Source organism: Notothenia rossii, assembly GCF_949606895.1.
Source record: "Notothenia rossii genome assembly, chromosome: 11".
Lineage (NCBI taxonomy): Eukaryota > Metazoa > Chordata > Actinopteri > Perciformes > Nototheniidae > Notothenia > Notothenia rossii.
In genome coordinates this window covers 31,785,004-31,793,506 of record NC_136910.1, presented here as the reverse complement: position 1 = coordinate 31,793,506, position 8,503 = coordinate 31,785,004, and the positions used below count along the sequence as shown (strand labels likewise).

Sequence of the window (8,503 nt, the reverse complement as noted above, 5' to 3'; positions counted from 1 at the left end):
TTTCGCATGCTTGCATATTTTAACAAAGCTTTTCATTTTAGCCACACTGAATTTAACTAGAAGTCATGGCTGTGTTAATTACCAGTCTGATTTCGTTTTACAAAGATGACAAGAAGAGTGTAGATAGAGGAGAGAACCACTACAAGTCAGGACACGTTTCAGTGCAGCCTAGATGAAGGTGTGCTTACCGGTGTTGTCAGGGCTAGCATGAGGGACAAGGTTTATAGTGTCGGCGAGTAGTGATAGCAAGAGTACCGTTAACCTTTTAAGACCGAGTTAATTTATTCACATTAATTCCCATCAACAAATCAATTTTATGTGTCACATGAAATCTTTATTAGGCAAGGCAAGTTTATTTATATAGCACTTTTCAACACAAGGCAATTCAAAGTGCTTTACAAAAAATGAAAGACATTAAGAAAATGGCATTTAAAATCAGTCATTAAAAAGAAAAGCTAATAAAATAAACATTAAAAGAAAAATACATGGATAAAAGTTACAGTGCAGTCTAAGATATTAATAGTTCAATTAAGAGCAGCGACAAAAAGAAAAGTCTTCAGCCTGGATTTAAAAGTAGTAAGAGTTGCAGCGGACCTGCAGGTTTCTGGGAGTTTGTTCCAGATATTTGGAGCATAATAACTGTACGCTGCTTAACCATGTTTAGTTCTGACTCTGGGGACAGAAAGCTGACCAGTCCCTGAAGACCTGAGAGATCTGGATGGTTCATAATTTAGCAGGAGGTCAGAAATGCATTTTGGTCCTAAACCATTCAGTGCTTTATAAACAGCAGCAGTATTTTGAAATCTATTCTTTGACACACAGGAAGCCAGTGTAAAGACTTCAGAACTGGAGTGATGTGATCCAATTTCTTAGTGTTGGTAAGGACTCGAGCAGCGGTGTTCTGAATCAGCTGCAGCTTTCTAATAGATGTTTTAGTGAGACCTGTGAAGACACCATTGCAGTAGTCCAGTCTACTGAAGATAAAAGCATGGACACGTTTTTCCAAATCCTGCTGTGACATTAATCTTTTAATCCTAGATATGTTCTTTAGGTGATAGTAATCTGATTTAGTAACTGTTTTAATGTGACTGTTGAAACCAATAACTAATTTAACCCGCTGACAAGAGAGCCCACGTCCGAAGATCGTGACTGGCTGAGGGACAGACTCGGGGGCAGGTTTTCAGGAATTTCTTGGCTTCTCTCCCCCGAGCCAGAAGAGGAACACTACAGCTTGGAAACACTTACTGTTCCTGAAATTATCAAATATGTTGGGCATCAGGGACCTGAGGCAATTGTGGCAAGCATGGCATTGTCTGAAGAGCAACAGAGGGCAATTCAGGTGGCTACCACTGGTCAGCGAACCAACCCAAACTGGCATTTGTTCAGGAAAGGAAGGTTGACTGCCAGCAACTTTGGAGCTGTCCTGAGGCTCAAAGCGTGTGACTGCTTCCTTTATTGCCAGGGTGCTAAGGCAACAACAGGCCCTTGATGGTGTTTTGTCTGTACAGTGGGGGACTATGAATGAATGTGAGGGCGTCAGGGCATTCACCACTGCAACTCAGATGCAGGTCCATGAGTCAGATGTGTGGCTCTCCCTATCAGGATTGTTGGGGACATCTCCGGATGGTCTGGTAGGGTCTTCCGCTGTGCTGGAGGTAAAGTGTCCCTACAGAGCCAGGGAAATGACAATTAGTGAAGCATTGCAAATCAAGGGCTTCTTTGTCAGTAAGGAAGGAGAAACATTCAGCCTGCGTGAGGAACATCCTTACTGGCACCAAGTGCAAGGTCAGCTTTACCTCACTGCAAGGAAGAAGAAATAAAAAAATTGTGAATTGTTTTTAATTTACATTTACTCGCCTTTGCAATGTTGTGGTTGTTAGAGAGTTAGGTTTCCTGTCAGCTCGTCTGTTGGGAAGATATACAATATAGTTTCATGGAAGTCACACCGTCACATATACTGTAAGAGCATTAAGACATACAGTACATAGGCTAAAACAAAACATCTAAAGATATAACCTTGCACTTTGATAAGTCTCGTGAACATTTTCACTATTTTGACATTTTTATAGATGAAAATTGAACTAAAGAAATAAATGGTAGATTAATCCATATTGAAAATAGGTGTCAGCTGCTACACTAATTATAATAGTTATATTTTTCCTAATTAATTAAGATAAGATATTACTGTATTGATCCCAATTTGGGAAATATTTGTGTTGCAGCAGCATAACAAGAAAAACAAAATATAAGTTATTATATATACAAAAGTATGTGAGGGATGGAATATTAAATTGAATATAAATGTAAAATGTACATGTGATTTTACGTCCAAGAGAAGCTATGGAGCAGAGAGTTCTCTGCCAGCCAGAGGTGATTTGTTATTAGTTCAATATGTCAAACTGATTTCCCTGACTACAATCTTTAGTTACATGGTGAAACGTTATGCTGCTTGTACTAATAAGACTTATCATATAAGCCACACAGGTTTTAATAGGATGTATTAATTATCTTTACTTATGTTGCGGTCTTTTCAGCAGCGCCATCTCTATAACGGCGATACAGTCACTACCCATTATTTACATTTCACCGTGACATGGACAAAAATGTAACGTCAGCTTACCTCATGGCACGAATCCAGACTCTCCTTTGGAAAACATTGGCCGGGAAACGATAGAACAAGCACGTTTCATGCGAAGACCTGTGGCTGCAACCCGGAGCAAAGCAACAAACCATTGCGAGCAAAACACAGGGGAAAACAAACTTAGCGGGAGTGTTTACGTGTTCGGCGTAATGACGTACAACGGCCTCGACAATTTGTGTAGTCCTATTCAGCCATTCGGTAACAACCATCGTTTTTCAGACACGTAAACTCTTCAAAAATCCCCAGTGGGGTCACTGCTGATGTATTTAATGTCGTAGAACAAAACGTCAATTACCTCTTAAATTTGTGTCAACCACAGACCTTATTTCGAGCTATTTTCCAAAACCCTATGGAAAAAATGCATTGCTTTTTGAGGAAGGAACCGGAAGTGCTAAAAATGCTAACTTACTTCCGGGTTTTACGACGCGTCACTGCGGTTCTCTTTTGAGCCATATCAACACCAAACCCTACTGTGATCAGAGGTGGTTTGATTGATTGATTGATTGATTGATTGATTGAAAAGTTTATTAACAGCTTGTATATTGGGTACAGTACAGTACAGCTCAAAACATACAATTGTTAAGGGGATGCAGACCAGAGAAAGACTTTCGTCTTGTTTACATCAGGGTCCCCCATTTCCAATTCATCATATCATTTAAGACATACAAGACATATTTGACATACAGATGGCTTATTTACAATTTACATACAGGTGGTTTTTTACATACAGATGGCTTATTTACAAATTTCATTTTAGATTTCGTTCTAATACATCCTAACCGGACATTTAAGACATACCAAGTCTACAGATATACAGTTAGTAACAGAGTCTAAAATGCGAGTATATACATAGATGGGGGGGGGGGGAAGCTGTCCATTGTACGACAGGTTGAGATTTGTACCATTACCGGAGCCAGTTTTGCAATGCTCTCCCCCGAAGGTGCTCTTTAAGAGAGGTTTTGAAGGTAAGTATAGTTTTACTTTCCTTTACAGTAGTGGGAAGAGCGTTCCACCTTGATGTGGCATAATTGCGAAACGTGTATTCCCCTTTTTTTGTGCCAAATCTGGGTTTTACATGATTTGTGGAGCTCCCTCTGGTGTTATGATCATGGTATTCCTTGACCTTTGGGAAGAATTTTGACATGTATGGGTACCATCAGTGGTTAATTTGAGCCGGATCCTGCCGGAACAGGTTCCGGCACCTCTTCATTTTGGCCACCCTGTGTTCCGGCACCTATTTGGGCAGATCCGGTACCTCTCACAAAAAATAAAAATAAAAAATGGTTAAAATGAAATAAAATATGCAGATATTAATTTACAGAAAAAATCCCAAGAATTTCATGTCGTTTATTAAGATTAAGATTTGAAAGAGTCGGAGATCTGTGTTGACGCACTGAAAAGCTGGACCAACGGACAAACGTCTTTCACTTTTGAAATTCGCCACATGAGGAGCACGTCGCAGAGAGGAAGAAACGGTGATTCAATGCAAGCATGTCAAAAAGACAGTTACATTTACTGTCTTTCTTCAAAAAGAAGGAAGAGGTAATAGACACTTCAAAACGAGTCAGAAAAGCCTCCACAAGCAGCGACGAGGGCAGCTGCAGCGGTCATGTTGATGGTCAAAACCAGGAGGAGGTTAGCGCCGCAACAGCTAGCCAGCTAGCTAACCGACAGCTAGCCAAGCCCGGGCAGCGGGTCAGGTTCACCGCCAGCCGGAACAGGAGCCAGCTACCGTCAGCCAGGTGGACCACCAACAGCAAAGGGTGGGTACTCTGGCATCAACTAGCCCGGTACAACAGCCGGAGCAAGAGGCGAGCGGAACCGCGACATCAGCTGGCTTACAGCAGGAAGATTCAGTAGGAGAGGAGAGCGCATTGAGCGTAAAAGAGTGTGGGACGTCCAGCGACAGGTCAGTTTTTTCTAACTGTGGCCAAGAACTTGGAGGACCGTATGTTATCTCAAGGAGGCCGGATGCCAGATAAAACTGGATATAACAAGTTCATTGAGGAGTTGAAGGTGCTTTACGCACAATACTGGCCCGAGGACGCAGGTGCGCTGTATGGAGAGACTGAGGTCGAGTCACTGTGTCAGCGCTTCAACATTGCCAACCCGCGCGCGGTCATACGGGCCTACAGAACGTACAGAGACTCAGATGGTAAAGACACCCCCGATGAGCTGATGGAGTTACTTGTTGCTGTCAACAGCATTCCCATTGCAAGTGCTGAATGTGAGCGCGGATTTTCTCAAATGAACTTGATTTGCACTCCCAACCGTAGCTCTTTGCTCACATCTACCATGTCATCTTTACTCTTCCTAAATCTTGTTGGACCCCCCCTGGCTAAATTCAATCCAGTCCCGTACGTGAAGTCCTGGGTGGCCAAAGGACACAGAACTGCCACAGACACACGCAGTAAAAGCAGAAAAAAAGAGATAGAGGACAATCCGGACATGCTCGTGATGTGGGGTGTTTTAAACAACTAAATATGGTGAGCAAACATACTGTCTATTAATAGGCCGCCGTGCCAATCTTTGAATAGGCCTAATAAATATTTTTTTTTACACGTTAAACCTGTTGAGAAATTAATTGCTGGCTGTATACTGAAGTCCCACCTGTGGTGATGTGGGCCTATGTTGTGCGTACTAGCCTAAAAAATTATAAATGATCGTCATAACATTTATACCATGGATACTATTTGAAATTGAGGCTTGTAAGTCCCACAGCGTTGCAAGTGGACATTTTCATGTTGTTTTCAGCACCTTTTCTGTATACGTTCCGGGACCTGTACGCGTCTCGTCATCCCTGAGCTGTCATATGTACTTTGCGTTCCGGCACCTTATGATTTACAAATTAAGCACTGGGTACCATAGAGGTGTAGTGGATCTTGTAGACCAGGCCCATTGCAAGTAGCTGTACTCTGTCGTCTACTCTAAGCCATCCTAGGTTGTCAAAGTGGCAGAGGTGAGGTGGGTTCTAGATGAAAGGTCAAGCAGTAGTCTGACCAGTTTATTTTGTGATGTTTGAAGTTTTATTTTTAGCGCCTTGGAGGTGCTATGGTACCATGACATACAAGCATAGTCATAGTACCCTTGAATGAGTGCTCCTGCCAGAGTTTTCAGGGTGTTTTTGTTTACCAGAGAGGAGATCCGGTATAGGAATCTAGTTCTTTGATTGACTGTTTTTATTACATTGGATGCCATTTTGTCACAGGAGAGGTTTGCCTCAAGAATAGATCCTAAGTATGTAATTTCCTTCTTACTTGTGACAATAATGTCACCCACTGCAACTGAGAAGTCGTCGGATTTGCTGAGATTATGTTTAGAACCGAAGAGAATGGACTCTGTTTTACCCAGGTGTAATGATAATTTATTATCGGCGAGCCAGGTGCAGATTCTGCCGAGCTCGGAGCTGAGGGTTTTTTCAACCTGCAATCTGCTCCTGTCAGAGACCAGCAGGGCTGAGTCGTCCGCGAACAGGAACAAGTTGCAGTCACATGCTGATGACATGTCATTTGCATAAATTACGAACAGTAACGGACCTAATATGCTTCCTTGTGGAACACCACAGCTCACTGGGAGGGGGGGGGGGGGGGGACAGAGTACCGTTTACCTGCACCATCTGTTCTCTGCCCTCCAGGTAGGATTGCATCCAGCTCACCGATAGTTTATCAACACCAATTGCTTTTAGCTTGTCAATCAGAATGGGTTGATTGACAGTGTCGAAAGCCTTTTGCAGGTCCAGCATCACCATGCCGCAGTATTTGCCCTCGTCCACCTCTTGTTTGATGTGGTCGTTTAAATAAAGAAGGCATGTGTCAGTGGAGTGGGATGTTCTAAAGCCAGATTGAAATTCATAGATTAGTTTCTTGTCCGCGAGGTACTTTTCGACCTGTTCATATACTATTTTTTCCATGACTTTCGAGATGGAGGTAAGTATAGAAACAGGGCGGTAGTTGCCTGGGTCCAATTTGCTGCCCTTTTTGTGCAGGGGGGTTACTCTTGCAATTTTGAAATCTTTGGGTACTTTTCCCTATTTTATGGAGAGGTTAATTATGTGAGCTATGACTGGTGAGATGGCGGTTGCTGTGTCTCTGAGGAATTTGGAGGGGATATTGTCGTGGCCAGTGGCCTTGTTAGGTTGGAGGGCGCTCAGTTTAATGAGTACCTCTGCTGATGTTACCCTTGCTAGACTGAAATCATCTTTGCGTACCCCTAGGTTTTTGTAGTAGGTCATGATGTGATCTACTCCAAAAAGCCCTGAGTGGGAGGGTAATTTATTTACAAGAGTTGTGGCTATGTTTGTGAAAAAAAATGTTCAAGTACTTGGCCACGTCCAGTTTGTCTGTGATGAGCCTGTTATCTGTCTTTATGTTTAAGTTCGAAAATCTCGTTTTGAGTTTTTTACTGCAGCCAAGCTGGTTATTGAGTAATTTCCAAAGTGCACAGGGTTTATTTTTGTTTTTCTCAGTTTTGATATTGATGAAATTCTTTTTGGCAGTTTTGATCATGGAGCTTACGTCATTTCTTAGTCTGTTTCTTTCAATTTTTAGTTCAGTCACGTGGGCCAGGAGTTCACTGCTCGTGCTTTTGGAAATCAGTGACTGACTTTTATGAAACTCAGAGCATTTTTTGTCTCTGGTTTTCATGGCGGTCAGTATGCCGGAGTGCATCCACGGCTCTGCGCGATTTTTTACCCTGGTTGTTCTTAGGGGGGCCAAATCATTGAGTATTGCAGAGAATTTATTTTTGAAACCAAGCCATGTTTCTTCAACTTGCGTACCACCGAGCTCATCTGACCAGTCCAGGCTCTCCAGTTCTAGGTTAAAGGCCTCGCTAGAGTAGTTTTTGAGGTCTCTAGATATGACTGTTTTGTGACAGCCGGCCTTCGTTTTAGCCTTTTGCGGGTACAGAATATCATATAATGATCACTTAAACCACATGCTATAACCCCTTTACTGGAGATCTTGGACTTGTCAGAGGTCAGAATGAGATCAATGGTAGTCTGTGTTGTTTCACATACCCGGGTGGGTTGGGTGATTAGCTGGCTGAAGCCGTGCATATCACAAATCCTACTGAAGGACTTGAAGACGGACGTGTCTTTACGTTGCATATCCGTGTTCTAGTCTCCAATAATAATTGTCTCTACATCCCCCACCTCAGCCAAACACCCATCTAATGTATCATAAAAGTCACTCTGTTCCGGTGGTCTATAGATTGTCCCGACTATTACAGATTTAGCATTGTCAAAAAGAATTTCAACCCACACAGATTCAATATTTTCATGATGCAGGTCAGTACGGTTTTTGAAATTGGTGTCTTTATGTATGTACATGCAGACACAACCTCCATTCACGTTCCTGTCCCTTCTCACTACAAGATAATCTTCAATTTCAATCTCTGAATCTGTAATGGAATTGTCCAATTTGGTCTCAGAAAAGCATAATATGCTTGCCTTACCGTTCATGAATAGCTGCCTGAGTTCAGCCAGTTTGTGTCTCAGGCTGTTAGTGTTCAGATGAAAAATATGTAGTCCATTTTTGTTGCTTAAATGCACAATGTCGTCAGCTTGCAGATATTTGTCTTTGTCCGTTACAGCAACCGGCTTGCGGCCTGCCGTGTTGCTTGGAGCGGTGGGGTGGAGAAGTAAAAGAAAAAGTCCTGCATTCAAAAATGTTAATAAAGTAAAAGCATCTAAATATATTTAAAATACCAAACATTGAAATACTCAAGTAAAGTCACAAGTCTCCCAAAAATGTAGTTAAGTAGCCTACAGTACTTTAGTAAATGTAATTAGTTACTTTACACCACTGACTGTAATGCCGGGGTTCCCAAAATGGGTTAAAGGTATCCCCTGGGGACCCCCTG

At 42.3% G+C, this 8,503-nt stretch overlaps 1 long non-coding RNA gene across 1 annotated transcript; it reads right to left on the bottom strand.

Annotated features, from left to right (window-relative positions):
- Positions 1-302: 302 nt before the first annotated feature.
- LOC307025070 lies at positions 303-2,895 on the bottom strand. The gene is made up of 3 exons (XR_013804056.1): positions 2,621-2,895; positions 1,858-1,905; positions 303-1,666 (listed from the first exon to the last, which is right to left on the bottom strand). It is a non-coding gene; the product is annotated as an uncharacterized lncRNA (long non-coding RNA).
- Positions 2,896-8,503: the final 5,608 nt, after the last annotated feature.